The following is a 14,092-nucleotide window of genomic DNA, read 5'->3' as shown; positions in this document are numbered from 1 at the left end:
TCTGCTAAGCTGGGCTCTTCGTCCGATGGGTCAGCAGTAAGAAATTCATTGTCATCTTCCTGAGAGACGCTTATAGTTGGAGCATTTAGTAACTCATTAAAATATTCCTTCCATCTGTTAGCAATGTCACTTCTTTCTGTTAGCAAGGATCCATCTGGGTCTGTTATGAACTGTCCATAATTTTTTATATTCCCACTTTTAAACAAATTTATGCTCTTGAAAAAACCTCTGGAGTCTGTGGTACGGTCATTCTCAGCTCTTTTTAATTTGTAATTCATAAAATCCCTTTTCTTTTTCCTAATGAGTTTCCTGGCAAGTTTCTGTTTCTCTTCAAAAATAAGTTTGTTTTGTGTTATTGGTTTTTGTAGGAATTTTTCCCTTGCTAATTTTCTATCTTCGATAGCGTTCGAGCACTCGGCATCAAACCAGGGGTTCTTAGTTGTAGTAAAATGTCCCAAAACTGAGGTAGTTGCTCGTGTGATATTTTCTTTCAGAGCGTTCCAGGCTTGATTAGTATCATCATTGTTAATTTTACTTTCCACTTCAGGTTTGTGTGTTTCTAATTCTCTAATGTACTGGTTGAGAATGTTTGGGTTTTTCAGTTTCATTGTATTAAACCTAGGAACACCATTTAATTTAGACCATTTATGTCTTGAGAGTGAGATCTTGAACTTGGCTTTTACAAGAAAGTGATCCGAATCGCAGTCTGCTCCCCTTTGACTTCTGATATCATGTATGCATTTATGATGTTGTTTTTCGATTAATACATGATCAATTTGATTTTTTGTGATGCCATCTCTTGAAGCCCATGTTTGTTTATGTATATCTTTATGTGCAAAATATGTACTTTTGATCAACATGTTTTTGGAAGTGGCAAAGCTAATAAGTTTTGTTCCGTTTTCATTACTCTGCTGATGTAGACTATGAGGTCCAATTGTAGGTTTATAATGATTTTCATGTCCTAACTTGGCATTGAAATCTCCTAGAATTATTTTAATTGAATTTTTCGAGAATGTATCATATACCTGTTCCAATTTGTTGTAAAATTCTTCTTTAATATTGTCCTCTTTATCCTCTGTTGGAGCATGGCAATTTATAACATTTAAAGTCTTATATTTGCATTGAATCGTAATGTGAGATATCCTTTCATTCACTGCCTCAAATTTCCTAATAAAAGGTAACAATTTGTTGTTTATTATAAATCCTGTCCCTAGTGCATGTATTTGTGTATCATTTCCCCCATACATTATTGTATACTTATTTTTGTTTATACTTCCATTACCCGTCCATCTGATTTCTTGTACTGCAACTAAATCCATTTTATACCTTTCAAGTTCCTGTATGACATTTATCAGTGATCCTGATCTATAGAGACTTAATACATTCCATGTTCCCATATTCATAACCTTTAAATTTTGCAAGTTCGTCATCAAGTTTGGTGGCCCAGCATTCTTGTCATTCTGATTCGTAGCAATCCATTTTCTCCTACAGGATCCTGTGATAGGGTCGCTGGCCCTAAGCACAACCCCCAACCTGGAGGACCAGGGTCTTGATTTCGGGGATGCCTACCCCTAGAGCAGTTGCTTTCACTTCAGCTAACGAACTTGCTCTGTCCGGCCTGTTGGTCCGCGGGAGGTATTTGATTTCCCTCCTACCACCCATATCTGGGAGGCGTTCCCCGATCCGCCACCTGGGGACGCGCCCTCTAGGAGTTACAGGCTCTCCCGAGGGACTAAGCTTGGCGAAAATCGACAATGACTGCAAATGTTAGTGTGTGTGAGTGTGTATGTGTGTATATATATATGTGTGTGTGTGTGTGTGTGTGTGTGTGTGTTTCACAGAGAGGAAGGGAGAGAGAGAGAGACAGAGCGTTCGGGACTTTAAGTAATGAGATATGATGTAAAGTTTTCATTGGTTATGTACAAAATCAAGACAAAAATTCACTGTACAAAATGATAAAAGGAGAAGTAAATATTATCATTTTAAAATAAATAAATTAAGGTGGCAGTGTGTCAACGACCCAGTTGCCATAAGCTTACAGTTCGTTCATGATGGACGAAATATAAAATGAACCTTAGAAACAGTTTATCAGTTTTGTATTTACGACGTGGCCATCCAATAACTACAGTTGTTTGCCACATCGGAATTAAAAAAGTAAATGTTGTATCCTGACAACAATTACTCCTCTAATTATATATTCCTGTGGGTGCAGAACAGATAATCTACAGCTTCCTGTATATAAAATTATTCGCCGCGTAAAATTCCGCATCAAATGATTCACAAATATGAATACTCGTTCTCATATGATTCAGAAACGATAGGTCACAGTCCATCTTACTATCATTTACTGAGTAACAGACTGTTTGATGCTAAATGCGTCCATTCATCTGTTACTTAGACGTAACACACAAAATTAGTTCAAAAATGGTTCAAATGGCTCTAAGAACTATGGGACTTAACATCTGAGGTCATCAGTCCCCTAGAATTAAAACTACTTAAACCTAAGTAACCTAAGGACACCACAGACATCCATGCCCGAGGCAGGATTCGAACCTGCGACCGTAGCAGCAGAGCGGTTCCGGAAAAAAATAGTTCGCTCGACGCTTATGCCATATACAGTACACTGATGAGCCAAAATATTATGACCGGCTGCTTAATAACTTGTTTGTCCCTCTTTGGAATGTAACACATCAATGATTCTGCGTATCAGTGATCCGACAGTTTGTTGGTAGGCTTATGGAGGTATGTGGTATTAGATGGCTACGCACAAGTCATGTAATTGGCATAAATAACAGGCTGTTAATTTGCGTAAGCTGTGATGGCACCCAGTAGCGACCTAGTTGGCTTCCACAGGATTTACATCAAGCAAATCTGTTCGTAGAGACATCAACGTGAGTTCAATACAATTCCTCTCAAACCACTGCAATACGATTCTGGCTCCGAGACACGGTTATACTGCCGAAAGATCACAGCGCCGTCGGGAAAGACATCAAGTATGAAAGGATGCAAGTGGGTCGCAACTGTCAGCTTGTCTTCGATTACTACCACAGGTCCCAAGCAAGTGCATGAAAACGTCTCCCACAGCACAATACCGCTCCCACCAGCCTGCGTCCATGGCGAGATGCGCGTTTCGAGCCGCCCTTCACTTCGATGAGGGCGTTTCTGGAGACGACCATCGACATAGTGTAGCAAAAATGTGATTCACCGGAAGAGCCGACACATTTGCAGTGACTGACGGTCTAATCTCGATGTCCTGTGCCCATTGCGATCGTAATTGACGTTGTAGTTGGCTCAACATTTGAACATGTAGGAGTGGTCTGCTGCGGAGCTCCATGTTCAACAACGTACGATGAACGGTGTGCTCCGAAACACTTGCGCGAGCATCAGCGTTGTGCTCTTTCGGCAGAATTGTCAGATCACCATCTATCCTACTTTACAGAACACACAATCCTCCGAACCCCACGTTTTGTGAAGAGTCCTGTGAGCCATGCACGGCTCGTGTTTATCCCATTTATTGTTTGTCATCTTCTTTACGGTGCTGCCGCCTCGTTTTCTTATTCTATTTACTGGCGTTACTAACTTCCTGCCTTACTTGCCCGTGAGCGGCAGCAGCAGCGCGTATCGATAAGTGCACTATTGTTCCATCTCTGGAGCAACCGATAGTACACTCCTGGAAATTGAAATAAGAACACCGTGAATTCATTGTCCCAGGAAGGGGAAACTTTATTGACACATTCCTGGGGTCAGATACATCACATGATCACACTGACAGAACCACAGGCACATAGACACAGGCAACAGAGCGTGCACAATGTCGGCACTAGTACAGTGTATATCCACCTTTCGCAGCAATGCAGGCTGCTATTCTCCCATGGAGACGATCGTAGAGATGCTGGATGTAGTCCTGTGGAACGGCTTGCCATGCCATTTCCACCTGGCGCCTCAGTTGGACCAGCGTTCGTGCTGGACGTGCAGACCGCGTGAGACGACGCTTCATCCAGTCCCAAACATGCTCAATGGGGGACAGATCCGGAGATCTTGCTGGCCAGGGTAGTTGACTTACACCTTCTAGAGCACGTTGGGTGGCACGGGATACATGCGGACGTGCATTGTCCTGTTGGAACAGCAAGTTCCCTTGCCGGTCTAGGAATGGTAGAACGATGGGTTCGATGACGGTTTGGATGTACCGTGCACTATTCAGTGTCCCCTCGACGATCACCAGTGGTGTACGGCCAGTGTAGGAGATCGCTCCCCACACCATGATGCCGGGTGTTGGCCCTGTGTGCCTCGGTCGTATGCAGTCCTGATTGTGGCGCTCACCTGCACGACGCCAAACACGCATACGACCATCATTGGCACCAAGGCAGAAGCGACTCTCATCGCTGAAGACGACACGTCTCCATTCGTCCCTCCATTCACGCCTGTCGCGACACCACTGGAGGCGGGCTGGACGACGTTGGGGCGTGAGCGGAAGACGGCCTAACGGTGTGCGGGACCGTAGCCCAGCTTCATGGAGACGGTTGCGAATGGTCCTCGCCGATACCCCAGGAGCAACAGTGTCCCTAATTTGCTGGGAAGTGGCGGTGCGGTCCCCTACGGCACTGCGTAGGATCCTACGGTCTTGGCGTGCATCCGTGCGTCGCTGCGGTCCGGTCCCAGGTCGCCGGGCACGTGCACCTTCCGCCGACCACTGGCGACAACATCGATGTACTGTGGAGACCTCACGCCCCACGTGTTGAGCAATTCGGCGGTACGTCCACCCGGCCTCCCGCATGCCCACTATACGCCCTCGCTCAAAGTCCGTCAGCTGCACATACGGTTCACGTCCACGCTGTCGCGGCATGCTACCAGTGTTAAAGACTGCGATGGAGCTCCGTATGCCACGGCAAACTGGCTGACACTGACGGCGGCGGTGCACAAATGCTGCGCAGCTAGCGCCATTCGACGGCCAACACCGCGGTTCCTGGTGTGTCCGCTGTGCCGTGCGTGTGATCATTGCTTGTACAGCCCTCTCGCAGTGTCCGGAGCAAGTATGGTGGGTCTGACACACCGGTGTCCATGTGTTCTTTTTTCCATTTCCAGGAGTGTATTTCCGGTCGTCGTGTGTCTGGCAGTCAGTTCGGGACGGACCAACAGTGCAGTCGGGAAGCAGCAGCAGTGGTGTTGGGGGACGGAGCGCCGGTGAGGCGCTGACAGCCAGTGATCACCGGCTTCTGACGACACACATGAACTGTCTGACGGAGGGAGATTGGAGCAGGACGACCGCTGGTTGGTCGTTCTGTTGGTCGCCTCATCGGCCGACGTATACTTTGTCCTTTCACCATTTCCGGGCCTGGGCAGTTGTCGGTTGGCGTGGAGCAGCGAGGAAATCTCCGCGGCGCATTGTTTGGCCGGGCCCGCTGGCGGCCTCTGTGCGGTGTCGGCGTGTGTGGTGTTGTTCCCATTGCTGCGAGGTTCGTGGTTCACCGAACCTAGACATGAAAGTTGAGTTTTGACTTAATCTACCAGCAAGTCACGGCTGTTCACATTGTTTCATTCGGCCTTCATTGTCGGCTGTTCGGATATTCCCACGAGCAACAACGTGTGTTTTCAAGTTGGCAAATTTTGAAGTGCACCAGCGGAACTTCTGCCTTGTCGCTGTTAATGTTCCGGTTACCTCCCCTGGTCGTTGATGTAAATTCAGGCAGTGTATTTTCCTCATCGTGTTGTCGCTGACCAGCACGGTGTGTAGTTCGACAGCTCAATGTATAATTGGTTGTGGGCGCCAATGCTTTCTATGTTGTTCCATTGAACTCTCCTTTGTGTGCTGGTCAGATGAAGCGGAGGTTAGCTTGTCGGTGGGTCCGTTGACTGTCTGTCGGTTGGATTGTCGTCAGATCAACAATGGTTGGGACAGCTGCCTGTCTCACCTAAGCGAGCGTTAGTGTTTGAATTCCAGGCCGACCCCAGGAACTTCTGAGCGCCATTGGGCGTACTACCTTTTCTTGTTTGTTCTTGTTGTTTGTACTTGTATGGCTTCTAGCTGATTTTTAGATTAAGGTTGTTTTGCCCTTAAGGCGTTAGATGGTTTGGGGCTTAGGCCTAATTTAAGAACTATTTTATGTAAAGCCTTTGGCATTTTTAAAATTAATGTTATTGAGTCTTAAGTGTTGGGCTTTCAGCCGATTTTGAATTTAAGTTGTTTGCTCTTAAAGTGTCAGATTCTTTGGGCCTTCAGCCTAATTAAGGTACTGTTTCCAGATAAGGCTTTCATTTCTGATTTTGTTTGAGCTTTAAATTATTGGCTTTCAGCCGTTTTTAAATTAAAGTGTTCTTTCCCTTAAGGCATGAGATTGTACGGCGCATTCAGCAGCTAATTAAGTTCCAAAACTAAAGCTGTGTTTTTTTTAATTTTTCTTGGCTCTTGTAATGTTTGATCAAATAAAAGGTTGTATGTTCGAGTGTAACCGACAGCCGCTTATTTTGGCCCCTTTCCACAAACTACCTGTCCTGTCCTGCGCACTATCAGGGGGTCTCAGTGTGGATGTCCAACCATTTAGCGCTTACTGGTAGTTTCACTGTCCTTCTACCTCGTTCCGTAGATGCTCACGACAGTAGCACGTGTTCATTCGACCAGCTTTGCCGTTTTCGAGATACTAGTTCACAGGCTCTCCGTAACAGTAATCTGCCCTTTGTCAAAGTCGCCCATTTGCAGCCCATATCTTCGCTATGGTCATCCCCCGTCCGTGTCTACTCCACTTCTCCGCTTGCATGCTTTAGTTACAGCGTTACGTGTCCGCAACGCCACCAGGCGGAACCAACGTCGCGGTGGGCCGTGGTCATAATGTTTTGGTTTATCGGTGTATGTCACAGGCGTGTTGTGTTCTCCTTGCAGACGCTAGAGAATAATTGGTTTTTGAAGAGAGGCGGTAATTTCACTTCAGTGTGTTTCATTTCACCAAAATCTTCGCCGTAAATTTGCATCTCTAGTTGTCCAATTACTCTAAGCTGCTAGAAAATCAACATTTGAAGTGCTTGCTTCTGATCCACCGGTGGCCTATACATTGTCTGCGGTACGCCTTGAGGATGTTTATTGTTAAACGGCAACATTTATTTGAAACAGAAAGTCGTAAAATATCATCTGCGCTTCACTACTAACCCAAAATTCTGCAACTATGGAAATTTATAGCGGTGTACCACGTCAGTACTGAGACTCACTGCAGGCGCTTGATTGCAATTGCAACTTCAGGCGTAGTGCAGACGGCTATTACTCTTACGGGGTCGTAAAATAACATGAGTGCTGAATAACCTTCATGCTCATTGCTTTCAATGGAGCGGAAGAGAGGTCTTACTGCTAGCATGTGCAATATTTCTTGTTCAGCGTATAGCTGTCACATCTAATGGGTGTGACTTTTGCATATAAATGGCGGAAATAATTTACGACCATCTTGTAACTACGATATTGTACTCCAGTTTTACGACCATCAACAATACACGGTGATGTAATTTCACTTCTGTGGCGCAGTAGAGAAACACGCACGCGTTATTTAGCTTTCGGTAACTGAATGTTTCGGAAGATGTTCAAACTGATTCTTGAAAGACGTCTTTAAAGAAATCACAGTACGATCCCTGTACAAGCGTTACAAAGATCTGGTACAAAAAACTATATTCTTCAGAGGTGACGTTACATAAAATATGAAAAGAGAATGGCTTATCTTACAGAAAAGGTGCTTGACAATATTTTACTGTTAGTGTTCTCGCCCAATAATTTGCGATAATGTTTATGAAATCGGTTTCCTGATTGCAAATGCTGTGTGACAAAAGAAGAACTTTATATATATGATTAAGAATCTATGCTGGAGCATCACTGAAGCAACCGATTTCAGTGAATACAGTACAGAGAACACCTTCAGTTTATCTGGATAAACGAAACAGGCATAAAGACAAAAAATTTAATCTATGTGCAAAAGGTATCTAATACAAGACATTTGCAGTTATCTGACATAATCAGTCAGTGGAGGACGTGATCTGTAAATTTGTACCCCAATCTTCTAATGAAAATCTTTTATTTATTTGCCAAGATCGCTATGTAGACACATTAGTGGATTACTAGTTTCGCCAATATAGACAGCCCTCTTCATATCCGTAAAACAGGGCGTGATGGTTACACCATACAAAGATTTAAACCACTCTGTCACATGTAGAAAATACAATGAGCACAAGAAAGTTGAACCATTACAGTAATATGTCAGATGTGCAAACATTATGTATGTACAAATTACAATTTGCATTGCATGAACAAAACAGATCATGCCGCATAATGTCATTTCATGGTCGTTCCCAGAAGGGTGGTCGAATGCGAGTTGAGAACAGGTAGCCAGAATAATGGAGTGGACTTAATTGTGTCAGTAACAATTCGTATTGTTTGCTTTAGTTGCGTGTCTACCAGCTTAGTGTGGCTACTGTTTATCCACTCAGCGCTGCTATATTTTGCCGCTGTGTAGACAGTTAGTTAGTTGCTTAGTTACATGCATAGATCGCTTGAACGATTTTTTGTCGATATGATGTGTAATGAATCAGTTTGCACGATACGTTTACGTGATTAGTGTTAACATTAATGAAAACATTATCATTTTATTCCTACTCATGCAATTACACACAAAAATAAGTTTTCTTTCTTTATTTATTTATTTTTATTTGCCAAAGGCAGATATCATAAGGTCGAAGCTGCAGAACCCCACGTCGTAACCGAGCGAGGTGGCGCAGCGGTTAGCAAAGTGGACTCGCATTCGGAAGGACGACGGTTGAAACCCGCATCCTGCTATCCCGATTTAGATTTTCCGTCATTTCCCAACATCGCTCTAGGCAAATACCAGGATGTTTCCGTTCAAAAGGGCGCGGTCTATTTTCTTCCCCATCGACGACACAATCCGAGACCGTGCTCCACCACGAATGACCTCGATGTCGTCGGGACGTTAAACCCAATCTTCTTGCCTTCTTCCTTCCCATGTTGTACCCCATAATTTTTGATGAATATTGCTTCTTGATATCAGTTTAGTTGCAGTTATTATTGGATTCTGTTTAAATGACAGCTTTCTATCAAATCTTAGGTACCTTGGACATTTGTTATCCGCTAAAAATATGTCAGTTTCGCGGTTGACTAGGTTATTACTCTGATGAAGGCAAGTGGATTTAGTTTTGTCAGAGTTCGGTTGAAGTCCTCTTTTGCAAAAATATTGTCCCAACACTTAGGTCTTTTGTTAAAATATCATCAGTGCCCTGCATTTCTCTGTACTGTATTGCTCTCACCCAGTCATCAGCATAATCAAACTTCCTGGACTCTGGCTGCCATATCTGCAACAAAAAAGCTGAATAGTAGCGGAGCTAGGAATGAATCTCAAGTTAGGCCATTGTTGTGGATCTTGTCGTCACTAGTGGTATTGCCTATAACTACAATGGTCTGTCAGCCCACATGCTGTTAAGAAGTTATACTATTCTTCTGCAGGATAGCACAAGGAGCAGCTGACAGACAACCCCCAGTCACCGCACGGCAATATAAGCTGCAGACAGCTCAATAAATACAGCAGAGGTCATTAGCTGTTTCTGGAAGCCAACTTACGTAAGTTGTCAATGCAAGTACTTGATGACCACAGCTACAATTCGGTCGGAATCCGGCCTTACGACAGGAATCTTTCCAGGTACCTCTATATGTACACTGGTATGCAACAGCACCACTAATAAATTTGTGCATCATACTCAGAAGGTCAATAGGACTATAACTCGGACGTTTGTTGTTGGGTTTACATGGTTTTAAGATTCCAGATAAAAGAAGGAAGTACAAAAATGTTCAGCGAAATTCAAGAATACAGAAACACAAGTCGCTGACGAATGAAATAAATAGGAAGTGCAGGAAAGCGAAAACTAAATGGCTGCACCAAAAAGTGAAGAAATTGAAAAAGAAAATGATTGTTGGAAGGACTGACTCAGTATATAGGAATGTCAAAACGACCCTTGCTGAAAGTAAGAATGGTAAAATGAAGAATGCATCGGGAATTCCACTGTTAAATGCAGAAGAGAAAGCAGATAGGTGGAAAGAGTACATTGAAGGCCTTTGTGAGGGTGCATATTTGTCTGATGTTATAGAAGAATAAATATGAGTGGATTTAGAAGAGATGGGGGATCCAGTATTAGAATCAGAATTTAAGAGAGCTATGGAGGACAAGATTTAATACGGTAGAAGGTATAGGTAACATTCCGTCAGAATTTCTAAAATCATTGGGGGAAGTGGCAACAAAACGACTGTTGACGGTGGTGTGTATAATGTGTGAGTATGGCGACATACCACCTGACTTTCGGAAAAATATCATTAACAAAATTCCGCAGACTGCAAGAGCTGACAGCTGCGAGAATCATCGCACAATCAGCTTAACAGCTCATGCATCCAAGTTGTTGACAAAAATAATATACAGAAACTTGAAGAGAAAATTGAGGGTGTATTAGACGATGATCAGTTTGACTTTAGGAAACGTAAAGGCACCAGAGAGGCAATTCTGACGTTGCAGTTGATAATGGAAGCAAGACTAAAGAAAAATCAAGACACGTTCATAGGCTTTGTCGACCTGGAAAAAGCTTTCGACAATGTAAAATGGTGCAAGATGTTCGAAATCCTAAGAAAAATAGGGCTAAGCCATAGGAAGAGACTGGAAATATATAATACGCACAAGAGCCAAGGGGGTAAATAAGAGTGGACAACCAAGAACAAAGTGCTCGGATTAAAACAGGTGTTAGACGGGGATTTAGTCTTCGCCCCTACTGTTCAGCCTGTACATCGGAGAAGAAAGGACACAAAATAAAGGTTCAGGAGTGGAAAGGATATCAGTGATAAGATTCACTGATGACATTGCTGTCCTGAGTGAAAGTGAAGAGGAATTACATGACATACTGAATGGAACGAACAATCTAATGAATACAGAATGTGGTCTGAGTGTAAATCCAAGAAAGGCGAATGTAAAGAGAAGTAGCAGAAATGAGAACAGCGAGAGACTTAACGTTAGGATTGATGATCACGAAGTACATGATGTTAAGGAGTTCTAGGCAGCAAAATAACCAACGGCGGACGGAGAAAGGAGGACATCAAAAGCAGACTAGCATTGGCAAGAAGGGCTTTCCTCACCATGAGAAGTCTACTAGTATCTAACATAGGCCTTAATTTGTGGAAGAAATTTCTGAGAATGTACTCTGGAGCACAGTATTATATGGTATAGTGAAACATGGACGTGGGAAAACCAGAACAGAAGAGAACAGAAGCAGTCGAGATGTGATGCTACAGACGATTGTTGAAAATTAGGTGGACTGATAAGGTAAGGAATGAGGAGGTTCTGCGCGGAATCGGAGAGGAAAGGAATATGTGGAAAACACTGACAAGGAGAAAAGAACAATATGTAGGAGATCTGTTAAGACATCAGGGAATGACTTCGATGGTACTAGATGGAACTGCAAAGGGAAGAACTGTAGAGGAAGACAGAGATCAGAATACATCCAGCAAAAAAATGGAGGACGTTGGTTGCAAGTATTATTCTGAGATAGAGGAAATCGTAGCGGGTCGCATCAAACCAGTCAGAAGACTGATGACTCAAACAGAAAAAAAAAGAAAAAAAAAGAGAGAGAGTTACCAAAGGAGACTTGTACAATAACAAGAGACAGAGAAAGTCAGTGGGTAGAACATCTCTCAAAGTTTTTAACTCACACAATAGGGGTAAAATTTTGACACGCATGCAATTGATGAAAGTCGCCACTGCTGCTTGCCGGGAGGATTTCGAAATTTATTCCTGGTATGTCCTATATGCAGGCTCGAACTAATTTATCTTCTAGTAAACCTTCCGGGATGTAAGGTCGTGGTCCATGAAACTCTTCAGCTCCTAACGTTTCGTCCAGAGCTGCGCTGGACATCTTCAGAGGGGTGTTTCTCCTGAAGATGTCCAGCGCAGCTCTGGACGAAACGTTAGGAGCTGAAGAGTTTCATGGACCACGACCTTACATCCCGGAAGGTTTACTAGAAGATATGTCATCCGGTCGTGAAAGCCTTCATACTATGATCGAACTAATTTGATGCGGCAGTATTAAGCGAGTGACACGTTTTGATATGACCCTAACTGTGCACTCTACAACTACGTCACGGCGTTTATGTCTAATCAATTCTTGTGTAGATACTCTACTCACAAGTATTTGTCCTTTTTGCTGTAGTCTTGTGGTTTTTCGCGTAGTCATCTTCTAAAACACTAGAGGTACTTGTGAATGATCCTGTATATTTCAAAATGATCTAATTGTGTAAGCAAGAAATATGGTCGGAATTACAAAAGAAAGCATACTATGTATCGTGTACAAAAAATATCTTCTAGGGAGATCAAGAAATACCATCGTAAATGAGCAAGAAACCTGTTGAAGGACGAATAACATATTTATTCATAATGTGTGTAATTAAAATAACTGAATTACTTGCGATGTGCCAACTTCGGTATCGGTCGTTATCCGGTCGGCTGCACTTCTAAATACGCTCTCCACCAGTCACGCCGCCCCTTTCCCTACAACCGCCACCGCGGCACGAAAACGCTGACACGAACGATTAATGAAGAGCGAGAGATTTATAAATCTCTTGTATCTGTGTATATTTCTACAGACAAGTCTACTGTTATCAGCTGACGCTCCAAATACAGCAACAAATAATGTATTATTTTTACTATTTGAAATCAAACGTAGAATAAATTAATATCTGAAATCTCTGTTCATGAACAGCATCTGATACCATTTTCCTTTATCGACTAAAGAACCACACAGGGTGCAAAGGAAGACATGACAGTTAGCAGGTGTAATTGACAACATAACAACATATTCAGTAGTCTCCGTTAACAAGTTCAGACTCATTTCACTCTCCTTACTTGTCTTGTTAAGTACAACTAAGGATACCGTGTACAGACTGTCAGCCTACAAAGTTTTTGTCTGCATGGCATTACTCTGCGAATACATGTCAAAGAGACTGAAATGTATCGAACTGACATACAAAATTGCTAAGTCACTGACGGTATTAAAGTAATTTAAAAGTACTATATCGAGTACTTAATAAGCCACAATGCAATACATATTGGTATAGCAACTGTCTATTCCTTTATCTCCACACTTCCATTGGTTGGGATACCCTATAATAAAAATCTCGGCTAAAATTTGATACGTCATACCTTGACCCAAAACGATGCAATTCCAAGTTCCTTAAGTCCATATACAACGTCAAATGCTGTTACAGTTACATAAATGTCTACACGAAGACTAATGTATGTAATGTCATTCCATCAGGACTGAACTTCCAGAATACAAAATGTATCACGTCACAATGAATGGCCCCTCAGTTAGTATTTGTTATAATTATGCCATTATCAGAGTCTCGCGTAAGTTAATGCTGCTTGCATGTAATAATAATTAATGTTATTTACATATGATTTGTCGATCAGCAACTATATGAAACTTTATACCAAATTATTCGTTGAATGTGAATTTCATAACATCAGCTGCAGAGGGTATAGATGTATCACTCAGTTGTGATGTACGAAAATTTGTGCAGTACAAAGACTCTAACCTGGATTTCCCACTCATTGCGAGCAGTCGCCTTAACAGCTTCGGCTATCCGTGCACGCTTCCCAGCCTAAACGAAACCGCCATGTCACAGTCCACGGCTTTACATCGTTGTCCTGTGCACTGTCACTTGTGGAGGTTTGCGTCGAGTTGGGAAGTATTCACGGAGAGCTAAAATGGTTAAGGCGACTGCTCACGACGAGTGGGAAATCTCAGTTCGAATCACGATCCTGCACAAATTTCCATATGTCAATACTGGGTAGTCCATATGCATCCCCTGAAGCTGATGTCATGAAATTCTCACTCGGCGAACAATCTGGAGTAATAGTTAATTTACCTACAGTTATTCATTTACCTACTCAGTTCAAAAAATGGCTCTGAGCACTATGGGACTTAACTGCTGTGGTCATCAGTCCCCTAGAACTTAGAACTACTTAAACCTAACTAACCTAAGGACATCACACACATCCATGCCCGAGGCAGGATTCGA

This window comes from Schistocerca cancellata, chromosome 3 (genome assembly GCF_023864275.1).
Source record: "Schistocerca cancellata isolate TAMUIC-IGC-003103 chromosome 3, iqSchCanc2.1, whole genome shotgun sequence".
In the NCBI taxonomy this organism is placed as follows: domain Eukaryota; kingdom Metazoa; phylum Arthropoda; class Insecta; order Orthoptera; family Acrididae; genus Schistocerca; species Schistocerca cancellata.
The sequence above is the reverse complement of the archived record's forward strand: the minus strand, read 5'-3'. Positions refer to the sequence as shown.